We start from the raw sequence: 18,264 nt of genomic DNA, 5'->3' as shown, positions 1-18,264 counted from the left end.
AAAACTACTAAAATTGTGGATAAAAGCGCGGTATCTTAATTTTTGATACATTTAATTTGATTTATCTCGGAAACTACTAGCTCAACGGTAATTGACTAAATAACCTTTTTTGTAGAGAATAAAGTTCTTTACAAAAAAAGTCATGCACAATTTTGTTCTAAAGTTAGTAGTTTGCGAGTAACTTTAAAAAAACTCTGAAATTTCAGAAAAAATTTGCTTTAAGATTTTTTACCCGTGAGACCGGTTACAAAACGTAAATTAGCTACAAGCACTTTTAAAGAGGAAGAATTCCTCTGTTATTTTTGCCTAATAGCGACTTAATATCTCGCAATGCCGCGGAGCTATAGATAATTAAAAAAAAAAAAAAAAAAAATTTACACGTTAATTAAATAGGAAAATTTGAAATTCATTTAGCGAGTACTTAAAATTCAAATTAAGATCTCATCTTTGGGAAAAATTTTTTGTACATGTTTAGAACATTATCCCGTCGATGGACCAGAAAAAAAAAATAGTCGATCCAAACGAAGCACCCTAATATATATATATATATATATATATTAGAGTGATTCATTTCGAGAAAAGTTTTTTTTTTACGTGCTCAAGCAAAATACTAAGTACTTTTCATTTGATTTCAACGATTTCCTAGTTAAATACACGTAAATTAAATTACTTTTTCATTAACTTTCTAATACTCAGCTTTGTTTCATGGTATTTACGCGGTTTTAGTCGCAAATTGTAAGGCAATTGGTGTTTTTCAAAAGTGCCCATAGTTACTTAGCTGTTAATCCATCTGTCTTACTTGTGTCCGTTGCGGAAATCATTTTTCCTATGAAATTGACCTTTATTAGCTTGCAGAACGTAAACCAATGAAAGAACACTAAAAATGCTAAAAAAGTAGTTTAATTAACGTGTATTTTAAACTGTATTTTAAATGAGAAATCTTTGAAATCCAATGGAACGTACTTAGCATTGGAATTAAGAGCTCATATTTAGTGAGAGTTTTTTTTCGATATAAATAGAGATTTTGCTTGAGCACTTAAAAAAAAACAATTTTTGCGAAAATGAATCACCGAAATATATATATGTCTATGTATGTATATATATATATATATATATATTAAACTGTGCCAAATGAAATCGATATTTTTTTTTCGGTTCCAAACGAAAATTAGGTTGTCTCACAACTAAAAAATTCGTGTTAAAATTTTAGCTCGGTATGTCCATTTTTTAATTAGCGCTCGCGTAAATAAGAATTTTCCGAGAAAAAAATCTTTATGATAAAAAGAAATAGTTTTCATACTTAAAGTAATAAAACTAACATTAAATTATTAATATTTACGATTTTTCTAACAATACTTTTTTATCCTTTTGACGTTTTTTGCATTTAATCTTTCTGTTAATTTTTATCTGCATTAGAATATCTTTCATAATTGTGGGTTTATGATTCTCATACTGTTTATCGAAAAATATTTCTTTATTGATAAAAATATACATTGTTTATAATAATAAAATACCAATAAAAATTCAATTGAAGGAAAAAGTGATCTTCTAATGTGCAAAAAATTTTCTTTTAATTCTGTAACTAGTTTTTAAGAGCTAATGATTTGTCAAAAAAACCTTTTGCAAACATAAACTGTACTTGCTACCAACTAATTAATTAATTAATAAACAAACAAATAAATTAAATAATTCCTACTACAAGTTGTTGCTGCCCATCGTAAGCAAATTCCATACTGTTTGCAATGGGTTCTCTCGACAAACCATAAGCTCTTATCACGACTTGAATTTTTTCCTGATTTGCCTGAAGCACCACAAGGAACTTTTCGGATTAATATAAGGCTTACCTTATGAAGGCAAACCTGAGGAGTTCTTTATTAGGACCTCTTTAGGATATTCTTATTAAAAAAAACGTGATGTTCTAATGTGCATAAAATTTTCTTTCAATTCTGTTACTAATTTTCACCCGACTAGAATTTTCATAAAAATCTGAGGAGGTCTGTATCAGGTTAAACTTCTTTCAAATAAGGTTCCGACCAGAATATCCTGACGAGCAACTGATGTGCATGTGCCGCTTACGACCCATAAGATCCTTAGCAGGATTTCCTTATCAAGTCAATACCAGGATACTCTCATCGAATCTTCATCAGGATTACCATATCAGTTCCATACCAGGATATCCTCAATAAAACTTTATCAGGGTTGCATTATTAGTTATTAATTTTAAAAAATATTAGATTGCGAATAAAAAAATAAGAGAATTTAAATGCAATCGGGAATGTCATCTATTATATTGATGGCATTAGTTAGAGAAAGTAAACATTTCTTTTATTGATGAAAAAATCCCGATGACTGCTGGGCTTGAACCTGCGTCTTTCCGATTCAAAGTTCTTAATGGTATCCACTGCGCTGACATACATATGTGATCTTGTAAGTATAAATAATATATTCACTATGATGTCAAAGGATAACTGATCAAGAAGTAAAAAATCCGTGCTACAATGATTGACGTGATTTTTATATAATATTTATTTGTACTCTATTTAATTTTTAGCCTGCAAATAAAATATTTAAAGGTATTGGATAACTTTTTCCTGAATAAGGATATCCTCATGAGGTCCTGATCAGGAACTTGTCGGGTCAACCCACTGGCACATAACTATTTTTTGAATAAAGATTTCCTGGTGAAATTTTGATAGGGAACTTGTCAGGTTGACCCGATGGCAAATAACTTTTTTTTTCATAAGGATATCCTAATGAGGTCCTAATAAGGAACTCGTCAGGTTTGCCCTAATAAGGCAAACTTTATATTAATCTGAAAACTTCCTTGTAATGCTTCAGGCAAATCAGGAAAAAATTCAAGTCGTGATAAGAGCTTATGGTTTGTCGGGAAAACCCATTGCAAACAGTATGGAATTTGCTTACGATGGGCAGCAACAACTTGTAGTAGGAATTATTTAATTTATTTGTTTGTTTATTAATTCATTAATTAGTTGGTAGCAAGTACAGTTTATGTTTGCAAAGGTTTTTTTGACAAATCATTAGCTCTTAAAAACTAGTTACAGAATTAAAAGAAAATTTTTTGCACATTAGAAGATCACTTTTTCCTTTAATTGAATTTCTATTGGTATTTTATCATTATAAATAATGTATATTTTTATCAATAAAGTAATAATTTTCAATAAGCAGTATGAGAATCTCAAAACTACAATTATAGAAGATATTCTAGTGCAGATAAAAATTAACAGAAAGATTAAATGCAAAAAACGTCAAAATGATAAAAAAGTATTGTTTGAAAAATCGTTAATATTAATAATTTAATGTTAGTTTTATTACTTTAAGTATGAAAACTATTTCTTTTTATCATAAAGGTTCCTAGAAAAATTCAATTCAATGGGTTTCATACATAATAACATCGTGTTCTAAGCGTTTTATAATAAATACAAATGTAAATTTTGAAAAAAAATTAGGTTTAAATGATTGCAGTAAAAAAGTGGCTGATTTTTTTCATTCGATGAAAAGTTATTTTTGTAGAGAATTTAATTCCCTACAAAATATCACCTTGGACATTTTTTAATCAGTTATATTTAATAAGGTGTAGAACATTAAGTTAGGATAGAAAATTTTTTTCTCAGAAAATTCTTATTTACGCGAGCGCTAATTAAAAAATTGACATACCGAGCTAAAGTTTTAACACGAATTTTTGAGTTGAGAGACAACCTAATTTTCGTATTGGACCGAAAAAAAAAATATCGATTTCATTTTGCACAGTCTAATATATATACATATATATATATATATATATATATATATATATATATATATATATATATATATACTAGCAGCCACCCGCCCGCTTCGCTGGGCACACTATTAATTTTAATCTTTATTTCTTATATTAAATATAAAATGTATATTTTCTTATCGATAAATGAAGTGAATTTTTAAAATTTTTAGTCAGGAAAAATAGTACCAGTCAATGCATTTGTCATTCACCGATTTCCGCATCACCCATGAGGTACTGTATATTGGTAATAATTAGTAGTAATCACAAATGAATTATTTACAATAAATTGTGTCAAATACCATTTTATGATTATTAATAATCTAAGATTCATTAACTTTTAGAAAGTGTGTTTGAAATAAATAAAATAGAATAATTATTATTATTTGATATACTCTTTCCGATCTCTAATAGTTTTATTATCGTTTTATGTTCAAGTCTTCAATTCAAAGTTAATCGCGTACTTCACACAGCATTTTTAACATCCCGCTGAAAAATCGGGAAGTTATTAATTTTACTCCTTTTTTAGAAAATCGAGTTTTAAACAGATGTTGACGTTTTGAGGTCCTAGGAAGTCTCCCCGAATGTTTCCGCAGTGATGTCCGTATATCTTTATGTATGTGTGTGAGTGTGTGTGTGTGTGTCGCCGTATGTAAACCTCTTATAACTTTTGAACGGCTCGACCGATTTGATCTCGGTTGGTGCCATCCGAAAGGGCTCGACCAAACTTAGATTTTAAATACAATTTGTACCGATTCGAACCGGTATATTTTGAGAAATCTCAAAAATACTACAAAAAAAAAATTTTTTTAAATGTGGTTTTTATAGAATTACTTTTAAACGACTACTGATCAATTCCAAAAACTAATCAGCTCTCAACATCAAGAAACCACGTCGATCGCCGCTAGCCCGGTCACAATCGATTCATTCTTTTATGAGTTACCGTTGTCGAAAAAAAAAAAACAGAGAAAAATGTTTTTTCTGAATTATATCGAAATTCATACTTCGATCGATTAAAACTCAAAGACTCTTTATGAGGCCTGAAAAACTGCGTCGAATGCCACCAATCGCGTAAAAATCGGTTAATTCATTCAAAAGTATTTTGGTTTTAGAATTTAAGAAATAATGTTATATTAAACTTTTACCAGATTTTTGAGCTCGGAGTAAGTACAATTTTGAGCGCTTAAATATAAAATTAACGGGAATTTGCAGGGATGACCTTTAAGGCCAACCGTTTTCATATTTTTTTTTTTTTATAATATTACTTTTTTAAACCATTTTAGAATCTTACAATTATGGGTTAATTTTGACCTATAACTTTCAGAAGAAAAATGATTAACTAACCAATAGTTTAGACTAAATCGACCTAGTAGAAAATTTGAAATCAAAATATATTTGCCTAACATCATATAAAATAATACTGTAGATGATTTATAGAATATTAGTATTTAATATCTTTCTACTTTTATTCTAATGATTCCTCTGAATTTAATTGACAACTGATTTTGTTATTACAATTTATTTATTTTGACAGTTATTATAACAACGGTTACCATGGTAACCACCTTGATAACCATAGTAACAGTAACCATGGCAACGGTAACCATGGCAACGGTAACCATGGCAACGGTAACCATGGCAATGGTAACCATGGCAACGGTAACCATGGCAACGTTGGGGGGAGGGGGTAGCATACGTGATGGTTATCGAAAAATCCATTTTGGCTAGGAATTGCGCAAAATCCCTTTTTACCTCTCATCTACAGTGAAAAAGGAGTACCTATGCCAAATTTTAAATGAATCGGTCAAATAATTTCGGAGATCTGGTGATGAGTCAGTGGTATTTCGCTTATATGTATATATATATATATATATATATATATATATATATATATATATTAGGGTGCTCCCTCTGAAACAATTATTTTATTCTTAGCGGGCACAAGAAAATTTTGTTTTTTATGTTGAGAGAAAAATTTTCTGACAATTTCAGCTCTTGATTTTAATTTTATGTACTTTCTCTCGAGCATCAAAGTTTTCCTATTCAAAAAGCATGTAAATAGAATAACTTTTCTTTTAAATTACTATAACTTGGCCCGATTTTGAGCTATCGTTTTGAAACCAGTTTTTATTTGAAGAGTAATTGTTGCTTTTTAAAAGTGTATGCAATAGTTTTCGTCTGACTCGATCCATGTTGATTGTATCAGCTCCGCAATTCAATTTTTTACTTTTTTCATTTATTATTGTTAATAGTGAAGAAACGACTTATTTTACGAAAAATATGCATAGGATCAATCTTTAGGAAATTTCGTCTTCTATAAAATTTTTTATGACTCTTGTGTTTCTAAGGTGCACTGTTCATGAGGTACATGCATTCCAACATTTTACAGTAAAAAAGATTAGTACTATAGTAAGCTTATAATTTTTTTTACTGTAAAATATTAAAATGCATGTATCTCGTGAACAGTACACTTTAACATTATAAGTGTCATAATCAATTTTATAGAAGATAAAATTTCCTAAAAGATTGGTTCCGTGCATATTTGTGGTAAAATAAGCCGTTTCTTCACTAACAACAAAAATAAATAAAAAAAAGGCCATTCGGCATCCGAAATGAAAGTTAGATTTTTTACTTAATCGATCGAATAAGTTAATTTCGTACATGAATATCTTGTGATACATGTTAGTATGTACTCATGGTATGCAATGAGGCTCGTTTTCTAAGAGTGAGGGTAAAAAAGGACAACAACTTACTTTCTCTGCGAACTTCAGATAGTTAATTTGACAAAAACATTTTATAGATAATATATCAATTTAAACTTTACGCAAATAAAGTATCGCTATATTCATGGTCTACAATGTTTATTAAATTTTAAGATGTTTACTATCACCTTACAGTATTATTATCAACAAAATATTCTCTTTCAGTGCAAACGAATCAAAAGATTATTTTATTAGTGACAAGAAAAATTTAACGGACATAAATTTCAATGTGTAATGCATAAGTTATTACGACTTAAAACTATGAACGATGCGCGTTTCTATAATAAAAAAAATTTTCAATGCTCTGAAAGAATCATGAAACAGCAAAAATGTCAATCACAGAGCGTACAGGTACATTTGAAACATCATTAGTGATAAAAGAAATACTTTTAAAATATAAAATAGCTGTGAAATTCACAGATTATTTTGTTCACAATAGAATAAAACTGATGAAAGTGCATTTTAATGGAAAATGCTCAAGTTACGTGGAATGAAAACCATATTTTCAACATTTTTTGATTTCATAAAAAATTTCAAGACTATAAAATAATTGGAAGAAATGGTCAAAACACAAAGCTTAAGGTCATAAATTGAAGATTATTAGACAAGCTTTCAGATATTTCTTACGAAAATAGTCTATGAATATTATTTTGAAGTTATGTAAACTTTAGCAGTGATTAAAAACTGATTTTCACGACAAATCAGGGAAATTTCAAAACTATTTAAACGATTCAAGTCATTTTCAAACTTGATCAAGGTAATCGCCTAAGGAATAAATGTCAAAAATTTCATTAAGATCCAATAAGAACTGTGGGTACTATCGTAATGACAAGACCAGTGATAATTATAGAGAGTAAAGGTACATTTGATACAATATAAGTTATAAAAGAAATACTTTTAAAATATACATAAAATAGCTGTGAAATTTACAGGTTATATTGTTCACAACAAAATACAACTGACGAAATTAGATTATGATGGGAGATACATAAGTTATCAGGAATGAAAACCATTTTTTTTTTAATTTTTTGATTCCATCTAAACATTCTAGACTATTAAGTTATTGGAAGAAATGGTCAAAACATAAAGTTTAAGGTAAAAAATGAAAGATTATTAAATAAGCTTAAAAATACTTTTCACACAAATTGTCTATCAGTTTTAGTTTTAAAGTTATATGAATTTTAACAGTGAATAAAAATTTATTTTTTCGAAAAATCGTGAAAATTTCAAACAGCCATAACTTTTAAACTAATCGACCGATTCAGCCCATTTTCGAACTTAACCGTGATGATAGCCTATAGAATAAATGTAAGAAATTTCAATAAAATCCGGTAAGAATTGTGGGCGTAATCGTGATAAAAAAATTGGTTATAGTACATGTATATATATATATATATATATATATATATATATATATATATATATATATATATATATATATATATATATATATATATATTAGGGTGGTTAAAAAAAAATGTGATTTTTTAACTTCCCGCTAAACAAATTGTAAATTTTCAAAAATTTCGGAAAGTTATTGTTTTCACCCCCATTTTCGATAATCGAGTTTTCATTAGATGTCGACGTTTTGAGGCCATAGGAAGCTATTCTGACTATTATCAGAATGATGTCCGAGTGTATGGTTGTATGTATGTGTGTGTGCGAGCGTGTGTGTGTGTCTGTGAACTCTTTGTAACTTTTTAACTAATGATTCGATTTGGATGGTTGGGGTGGCAATCAAAAGAGCTTGTTGGCCATCAACTTTCCTAAAATTTTCAGATCATTTGATCAAGTAGACTCGAAAATATTTATGGATTACGAAAAAAGAAAATTTTTTTTTTAGTTTTCTAGTGATTTTTCAGAAACGACTTAAACGATCAACTTTAAAATCTAATTAGCTCTAGAATTCGATGAAACGCGTCGATTGCCGCCTCAGCTATCTCAATTGGTTGATTTGTTCGAGAGATATCACGGGAGAAAGAAATGATAAAAAACAGTTATTTGCGAATATCATTGAAACTACTTAACCAAAAAATTCCAAAATCTGATCAGCTCTAGAACTTAATAAAATACGTCGATTGCTGCCTTAACCATCAAAATTGGTAAATTCGCTTGCGAGATATTGTTGGAGAACGAAATGGTAAAAACGGGTTTTTCCAAATATCTTCGAAACAGCTAAACCGATCTGATAATTATGACTATAGGGTTTTGGAAAGCTTGAGGGATCAGCTTTTAAGATCTTTGTATAAATTTGAAAAATATTGTGCAGCTTACGAGTAATTACATTTTTAGTGGAAAAGTAAATTTTTACATGTTAATTAGATGAGAAATTAAAATTAAAATAGCGACCTTTTAGAGTTCAGCTAGAAAGTCTATCTTTTGGGAGTATTTTTTTCTCGGCAACCACTAACGTTTCAGGGTGTAAGAGCGAAAAAAAAAGTTAAATTTTTTTTCGAACCACCCTAATATATATATATATATATATATATATATATATATATTAGAATGCTTTTTTTTGCGACTATTTTTTTTTTCGCAGCCATCCCGAAATTTTGTTGCAAATGCCCCCAAAATAATCCCTGAAAGTTTGAGCCCTTAATATTAATATTGAGTACTTTCCCGCAGCAGGTGAATATTTCCCATTTAAAATACACGTAAATTTGGATTTTTATTTTTTAAACTTTTATAACTTCGCGGCATTTTATGATATCATTTCGCCCAAAGGCGTGATTTTCTCAGAATTAAATGCTCTACAAAAGTGTCTATTGTCGTGAAGTCGTAACTCATACGGGTAGGGACCGCTAAACCAAATTTTTTCATAGAATTCTTGTTTTTTCTCTCATTATCTCATAAACAACAAGACCTACAGAAAAAAATATAAATTATAATTTCATAGAAAATTTAATTTTCCACAAAAAAACGTCTCGAGCACCGAATCACTCAGAATGATATTTTTGAGATATTAGACAAATAAAAAATCAATATTTTCTAAGATTCGTTTCGACATTTACTGGGAATTCAATGCTACGTAAACTTCAATAATTAATATCTCAGAAAATATCAATTTTAGTGATTTGGTGCTAAGCACCTTTTTTGTAGGAAAATAAATGTTTTACAAAATCGGTATTTACATTTTTTCTGTAGGTCTTGTTGATTATGAGATAATGAGAGAAAAAACAGAAATTTCATGGAAAAATTCGGTTTAGCGGTCCGTACTATCACACCCGTATGACTTCGCGACAATGGGCACTTTTGTAGAGCATTTAATTTGAAACAAACCCGACTTCGGGCGAGATGATATCATAAAATACCGCGAAATTATAGAAGTTTAACAAATAAAAACCCAAGTTTACGTGTATTTTAAATGAGAAATATTCACCCGCTCTGGGAAAGCACTTAATATTAATATTAAGGTCTCAAACTCTCAGGGAATTTTTTTAGGGGTATTTTCACCAAAATTTCGGGATGGGAGCGAAAAAAAAACATTAGTCGCAAAAGAAAGCAGTATAATATGTTTATGTTTATGTTTATGTACATTTATTTGGTCTTAGGGCATGCGTCCTCTAATGACCACAAGACAGTATACAAAAATAAGTGTACAGTAATTTGTATTAATTTCAAAGTAATAAAAACTAAAAAAAAAAAAAAAGACAATAAACATTAAATAATAACGCATCAAAATATAAATGAACTTACAAATAAAAATAAGAATAAAGATAAAGATAACGGATCCCCTGTAATGCAACTATTTCCGAAATTACAATAATGCAGGATATGCTTCTTGCATATCATTTTCAATCTCTTCTTGACCTAATAAGTAGTTGTAACATGATACTTTAAAGTTTTCTAAAGTCTAAACCGTGGTGGTCGATGGCGGTAGCGAGTTCCAAAACGTCTCAATGATCAAAAATGACTTTTGATATATTGCCGTTTGAGCGATTGGCGCTATAAGTGTATCAGTTTTGTTATGGTTACGATGTCTGGCAATGTTGTGGTTCAATCTAATGTGTTCTTTTAGTAGAACGTTCTTTCCTAGCATAAGTATACCATAATATAAGCATCCTAAAAAGTATAGTCTTCGATTATGTGGTGACAGCCAACCAATTCTCAGACGAGGTACATTTATGAGAGCGATTATTTAGTGATACCAATAGTTTTCTTTCCTGGTTTAGATTTATGCTAGTTAGTGCGGTCTCACAATAATCATATTGTGGTAGGACCAAGCTGACAACCAATTAGCGCTTTATTATAGTATTCAGATTATTGACCGTCGCTCTAAGGCGATAAAGTATCTTTGATGCCGTACTGCAAGTTTTTATGACTTGATCCTTCCACGTTAGCTTTGAGTCCATTATGACACCAAGGTATTTAAACCTATTAACATACTCAATAGGCTTTCCATTGATAATAATTTCTGGAACGTCATTCAAATCGATCAAATTTATGTTATGATTGCTACCAATGAACATAGCTTTTTAATTTTATAGCATTAATTTTGAGTCTATTTAGTTGACACCACCTTGTAACAGTAGCAATATCTTCATTAATTTTGTATATTGCTTCAATCAAATTGTTCAGTTTGCATCGAAGATAAATCACACCATCATCGGCGTAAAAAAGATGATGACAGTGTTTCAGACATTTTGGTAGATCATTTATGAATAATGATATATATATGGGTAATTCCATGTCAAATCAACCAATGGTTGGAATCGATCCCTTTCGATTTGGACGAATTTTGATCAGAAGTTTCTTATTACCTTATTTTATCTTATACAACACAATTCTGTCAAAGGAAAAAAATTTGAAAATTTTTCTTCGAAAGTTATGCAAAACTAAAAATTTCACGATTTTCCCAGTTTTTCAACTTTATTGTTTCAATATCTCGAAAACTATGATAGTTACAATAACGATCCAAAGCTTTTTTTGAAAGGGATACTTGAGGCTATGAAAAAAAAATATTAAAAACAAAAAAATTTTGAAAAATGGAAAATTTGTCAAATTTTGAATTCTTGAAATTCGTAAAAAATGACGATCCACATTAAATTTTTGGATCCATTTTTTTTGTATAATACCTTGTACTTATTTTAAAAGATTCTGAAATTTTTGGATTTTTCATTTGGTAACATGGTAAAAAATGCATGACTTGAAAAATTTTAGGAAATTTTTTTTTTTAAGTCTCGAATTATTTATTTGCCACGGTGGGCGAATAAACGGTTCAACACTTCTTAGAATTATAAATAAATAATAAATTAATAAATTGTTACTTTGTTAGCGATATTATTTTATTCATCACCAACAATGTAACGGAAATCTCTTGCGATAAGAGAATCGCCGTAGCTTGTGGATAGTCTAAACAGATGACGACGCATGAGACCCGGGCCAGGATGATTCTCTCATAGGAAATCTGAGATGCAACGTTAACACTTTGATGAATGTATTTAGTCGAAGAGCAGCAGGATCAGTCGGTCGATTACGAGATCTAAGAGAGCTAAGAACTCTGATCGCTGTTACAAAAAAGAAACGAAGGGGTAAAAAGGCCCAATCACTCCGAATTATTCGAACGATTCACAAGGATCTCGGTCGTTCAGTTCACCAACGTCCCCGCCTAGAGATCGTTGCCAAGGAAGTCCTCCTCGATCCGGTGACGTTGGTCGTTCCAAAAACGGTTAACGAGTTATTAAGTTCCGGTGTCGTAGTAAGTGAAGTTCGTGAGCCATTGAGCTCTGGTGGGATTATCCAACAGCCGGAGTCACTCGCCCTTACGGAGGAACCGTGCCCTTAAGGCTTGTCTCGTTCAGAGGAAGCATCAGGGGAGAATCCGGCCTTCTGGACCGGCATCAGCGAGGGTTGGCAGTTGGTTCTAGTGGACGTTCCATCCGTCCATCCACCTAGTGGAAGCATCCCGTCCCACGACCCTCGTTACGAGTATTATTCTGCCTATCTCAAGGCCGCCGGCAGGGACGCGTACGCACCGGCGGAGGAGAAGAAACTACGAAAAAAAGGGATTATTTGGGCCGACTTATGGGGCCCATAAAATCCACCATGATAAGTGACTAAAGCTTTTTGCATAAAATAAAGGAAGGTCAATAGCTGACGCACCTGGGGTCTATCGACACCCTAATAACGTCAACCTGGTCAATTAAAAAAAAATCCTGTCTAATAAACAGATTAGCCAGAATGTAACAATACAGAATATCTTTTTTGTATAGATTTTGTAGCAAACTTACTGATTTACAAAAAAGATTTCTTATAATTTTTGCATATATTCAACCATTCACAAAGTATCCGACGTTAAAGTTTGATACAACTCGAAGAACTTGTTTTTGCTCGTTCTGAATTTTATAACATGTCACCTAATGAGAATTCAAAAATTCTCAAAACAGTTTTTTGTAGAAAATTAAATGCTCGGCAAAAATGGTTTGAATTAAAATTTTCGCAAATTTAATCATTTCCAAGATATTTGCATCCGAACATCGCACTGTCAGAAAACCGGAATTTTTCTCAATTTCGAAAAATATAAAATTTTGTAATCGCTTCAAAATTCACTTTATCATCCTTCGAAACTCACGTTGCGAAAATTAGAGTCAAAAATAATTCTTATAAACAGAAAAAAATTAAATATTTTATTTTGCAATATTGATATTGATCTGATAATGTCATTTTCTATCGTTAATCGTCATTAATTTAATCGAATTTATTCTTTTTTTTAATGATTCATTAAAAAAAAAAATAGTCCCCTAATTTAAAACAGTATAATATATATATATATATATATATATATATATATAAATATATATATATATATATATATATATATATATATATATATATATATATATATTTTGTTTTTTGTTTTTCGCTAATTATAGTCAATGATAACTTGTCTCGAAAACTCAATCTCTAAAATATTATCAAACTCCAGGTATGCAATACAGTTAACATTAACTGTAAGACTTTGTTTGTAGCCTCAACTCTTAAACTACCATTCCTCACTAAATTCCAGTTGGAAGCGAAATTAGCTGATAAATTTGGGGTCAGATCAATTGCACAAATTGCGTAACCGTTACTGTAGCCTATACGGGTTATAGAATGTCCGGCGTTTCCAAAATGAACTCCAGTACCACTAAATAATGTTCTAAAAGCTTCAAATTCTAAATAATTATCAGCATAATCGGGTTGCAATGCACGGCCTAAAACTTGTTTTCCATCAACGTATAAACAGAGGTAGTTGAATGGAAAGGTTTGGAAATTCAATGGATTGTGTTTTTTTGACTCATTGTTGGCCAAGTTATCTACGAACTCAAGTATTACTCTTTTGGGTAACTACCCTAACACGATGTTATTAATAGTATCTCCGATAGTTCCTTTTGACAGAACGAATGACTTAACTTCAACTCTACTGAGGGGGTACCTAGCAGTCGTTTGACTGAGTGCTTTTGCGTGAGCGAGTAAAATGCCAGGGCTTATCTTTGCTCTTCTTACAATAAGCATAGCCTCAGAAATCATGACTTTATATTTGTCTAGCATCCATAAGGCAAAATCCATCCTTTGACCGGATTAGACGAATTCTCATTTCAACACCATTGAGTAAAAATTTATCTTGGTTAAATACATCACAATGTAAATGCCCAATCATCAAAAGATTTCCCTTTGCCCGCATAAATTATACGCTCATCTAGTCCAGTATTTTTCTTAGTTTCCATAGTATTCGAATCACCTCTGTAATCATTAGCCCACAAATCCATTTTGAGGTGTGTAGTTTTTGCATCAATTCCACAATTTTAAAGAGTTTCAAAGTATGCCCTATATGCATAAGCGTTATTTGGTGGCGAAACCAGTTTTTTATTGAAAAAAAACATCTACCTGATTGAATACTGAATGTAAAAAATTATTTACTGGCCCGACAAAATCTTTTTCATCGGTAGTTCTATCAGCTTTTGCGATTTTTGCTTTAATTTTTATTATAGTATCTGATAAGTCGATATACTCCTCGCCGTGACCGGGGACGACAAATGCGATTGATGTATTATCGACTAATGAGGCAACAGGATTATAATATGTCCATTGTGATTGTCCAATACTCGTTTGTGTAGGCGGTAAAGTAAATAAGTCAAGCTTCGATTTTGCACACTCCATAGAATGAGAATGTAAGAACGACATTTTTTCAACTAATGAAATATATCAAACACGTCACGTTTTTTTGATTTTTTCACTTTACGGTTTTGTTATTTAGATGGCTTTTTTTTCTTTGTAGCTTTTTTCTTTTTGATGGTGCGCATCTTCTTCACTCTTCCACGGTTCACATTTTTATGAGTAATTCGTTTAATGCGCTTCTTTTTATATTCTGGACCCCTCATCATTTCATCAAGTTTATCGGTTGCTTTTCTTTTGAGTCGTAATCCTAATTCCGTCAATCTATTTTCCAATGCTTCATTTAACGGTATTTGACGGTTAGCTATATCTCATATGACATTCATACCTGCGTAAAGAACCTCTTTTCCAACAGCACGTGCAGCACCTTTCAGGAGAGGTATAACTCGTCGAAAAAGACCTCTCAAGAAAGCTCCTATTCCGTGTCCGTTTTGATAAGAACCAACGTAAACTTTACCAAATCTATTATATTTATCGATGTATCCTCCGCCAACCTGATTATTGTAATACTCAATATAGAGCCATTTTTAATCGATCTTTTTGAAATGCAGTGTAATGTTCAACGGCCCGTACTCAAATGGCATAGGGTCTCCATTGTTATCTCTTATATCTATCTCAATTGTCCTGAATGAATTTGACAAAATAGGAATATAGTTAGGCGAACCATAAGTATTGGTAACTGTTATGCCGTATGACTGTGAGCTCATGTCTAAAGAAACTATAACGTTCTCCTCTATTTCACGCGTCCCACGGCGGAGTGTGGTTGGCGCTCAATAGCCGTTATGGCTCTCCGTTGGCCGAAAACTGAAAATAAAATAAACCCAGAACCCAATGTCCCACCTGGAGATATCCTGAATCTCCCTAGACTGGCTGCTCTGCTCAGGCTGGGTTAGAAAACCTAGTTGGGCGTCAGTTCGTGTGCCCCACGAACAAAATTAACTCGAAAATAACACAACGGAGAAAATGAAAATGAAAATAAAATAAATAACAGGATAGCGATTTCAGATTTTAGGAATTAGGATAGCAAAAAAGATATCAGTAATTAAAATAATAAAATTAAATGTACACCGGGTTGATGACCATTTGCTTTAATTATCCATTAATTAATTAAATAATCAGTTCAATATATAACGCATACTCACATAAATAACGTTAAAAAATAGGAAATCACTTACAAAAATTAATAATAATAGTATGCGCATATAAAATTATAATTCAAATAATATTACTATTGCATAAACAATGACTGTATTGTAAAACATATAGCTATTAATAATTAATAGTCTCACTCACACGTGAACATAAACAAATGTAAATTAGGAAATAATAGATAAATAATCTTAGATAAGAATTTGAAGTATTTTCCAATACAACTTCCCAGTAAATTCCACTGGTGAATTTACGGTATTCCAAAATAATATTGTTTTGGACACAAATAATAAAATAAATATCACCTATTGGGTATAATACTTATGACTGGTATTTATACCTTGATCACTCTCACGTGATAATTAAATAAGACTTGGTGAATCAAACTCAAATTACATATAATAATAATTCAAATTAACAATAATTAATAACTCAAATTAATAATAATTAATACGCAAATTAATAATAATTTATACTCAATATCCAGTTAAACAATAAGTAATAACTCAAATCAATAATAATTCATAAATAATACTCAAATATTGGATAATTTCACTGACTGCACTCGTATTTACTGAGTATAACATTCACGCATTCCATCATATGCTTATGACCAGTTACTAATACTCAGAATTTACTATCTCTCTCTCACGCTTAGGCTATATACAAATGATCACCAACTCGGGAACCAAAATTACACGCCAATGTATTAGCCAAAAAGTACTTACAGTTACGTATTATTCAACTCCCTTGGTTGCACGCTAATACGGTAAATGTATTTTCCTTTATGTGAGTTATCCAAATGCTAAACCAATGCCAATGGGTTTATGTTATCTACACAAAATACCAAATGGCGACAAATTTATAATTAGTTTAATGTAACAGAGCACACACGCTACTCTTACAGAGACTATCCCACGTCTGACCATGGCAGCACGTGAATCTCACGCCGGCACCTAGGCCGACGCCATTTTGTCGTATATCTCACTTCACCCAATAGAGATATACAACTGTCGCATGTTATTGCTTTACAGTACCACCAACGTACTACATAACTGTGGCCGTGTAATTTATCAAGTTCCCGACGCTAAATGACCAATTGTATTTTCCATAATTAATTATTAATATTATTTACCGATAAATCAACCAATGATTTATTCATAAAACTAGTAGATTTATTTATAATAAATAAATCTACGGATGCCAATTGTTGCGTTGACGTGCATGCGCTAACCAATTCAAAATAATCATAAGCACATAAATGAAATGCGCAACTATTTTCCCCAGCGCTACAAAATCCAAATATATGCTCAAATTAGTCAGTGAAATCTCCTGCTTCCATTCAATTTATACCTAATAAATTAATGAAGTATTATTAATACAATAATTGAATAAAATCTTACATGTAAACAAACAATAATTATAATACAGTGTCGGATGAGACGTGTGAGCAGCGTGTGCTGCCCTCTGTTGCTCACCGACCTGATGCGAGACTGCCGCGATATTAAAATATCGTGACAAAACTATGCGTAACAATGCAGCGTTTATATCTCCAGTTACAGATGCGGTGAACAGATATCAGACTAAACAAAAATACTGCTAGGCAAACCTCTTATCAGACTGAAAGGTCTTTTACTTATATTTGTAAATTCATAACTTCGCCCATTTTTATTACCAATCACAAATTTTTTCTAATGATATTTATCTGCATAACGATCAAAGCCTAAGATATCTAACAAAATATCTGATAGTAGAAGACGATGGCTAGTCGTTTTACATATTTCAGGTTTACAAACTCTCTTAATCACATTAAATCCAGATTTATTTATTTCAAAATTGAAATGATTATAAGTAGGAAGAAATTTATTCATAGCTGATATAAATTGCATTTTATCTGTATAGAGTACTGGTGGAAAATAATAATCAGTAAATACATCAGGACTATTGCTCTTTGATGATTCAGCACTTATTAGGTACATTACTTCATCTTTTTCTTTTGATTGAATATGTAAAAAGCTCATTGGAAATTGTACTTCTTTCAATCCTACGACCCATTAACCTTCCAATTTAATATGCTTAGGTAGCATTGTTGTGTAATGAGTAGCTGTATTGTCTGGATAGAAGTTCATACTACTGTCACTAGGTAAAACCATGTAAAACACTGTCTTATTTATTCTGATACGGTCGATGCAAGTGTTACGTCCTGGTTGATGTTTTGGCGCTAGTTGGGCGTAGTTGAGCGGTCGATTTGAATTGGACGTAATGAGAACTTACATATAATTAGAAATAATTATTAAGTATTGGCTAAACAGCCACCATTCGGTGGTTGAAATAAACTGGTTGTTTGATAATATATTGTTTTATATCTCAATCCAATTTATTCAATTGTAGAAGAATAATTCGAATAATGTGAAAATA

Source organism: Microplitis demolitor, chromosome 9 (genome assembly GCF_026212275.2).
Source record: "Microplitis demolitor isolate Queensland-Clemson2020A chromosome 9, iyMicDemo2.1a, whole genome shotgun sequence".
Lineage (NCBI taxonomy): Eukaryota > Metazoa > Arthropoda > Insecta > Hymenoptera > Braconidae > Microplitis > Microplitis demolitor.
This window is presented reverse-complemented; position numbering follows the sequence as displayed.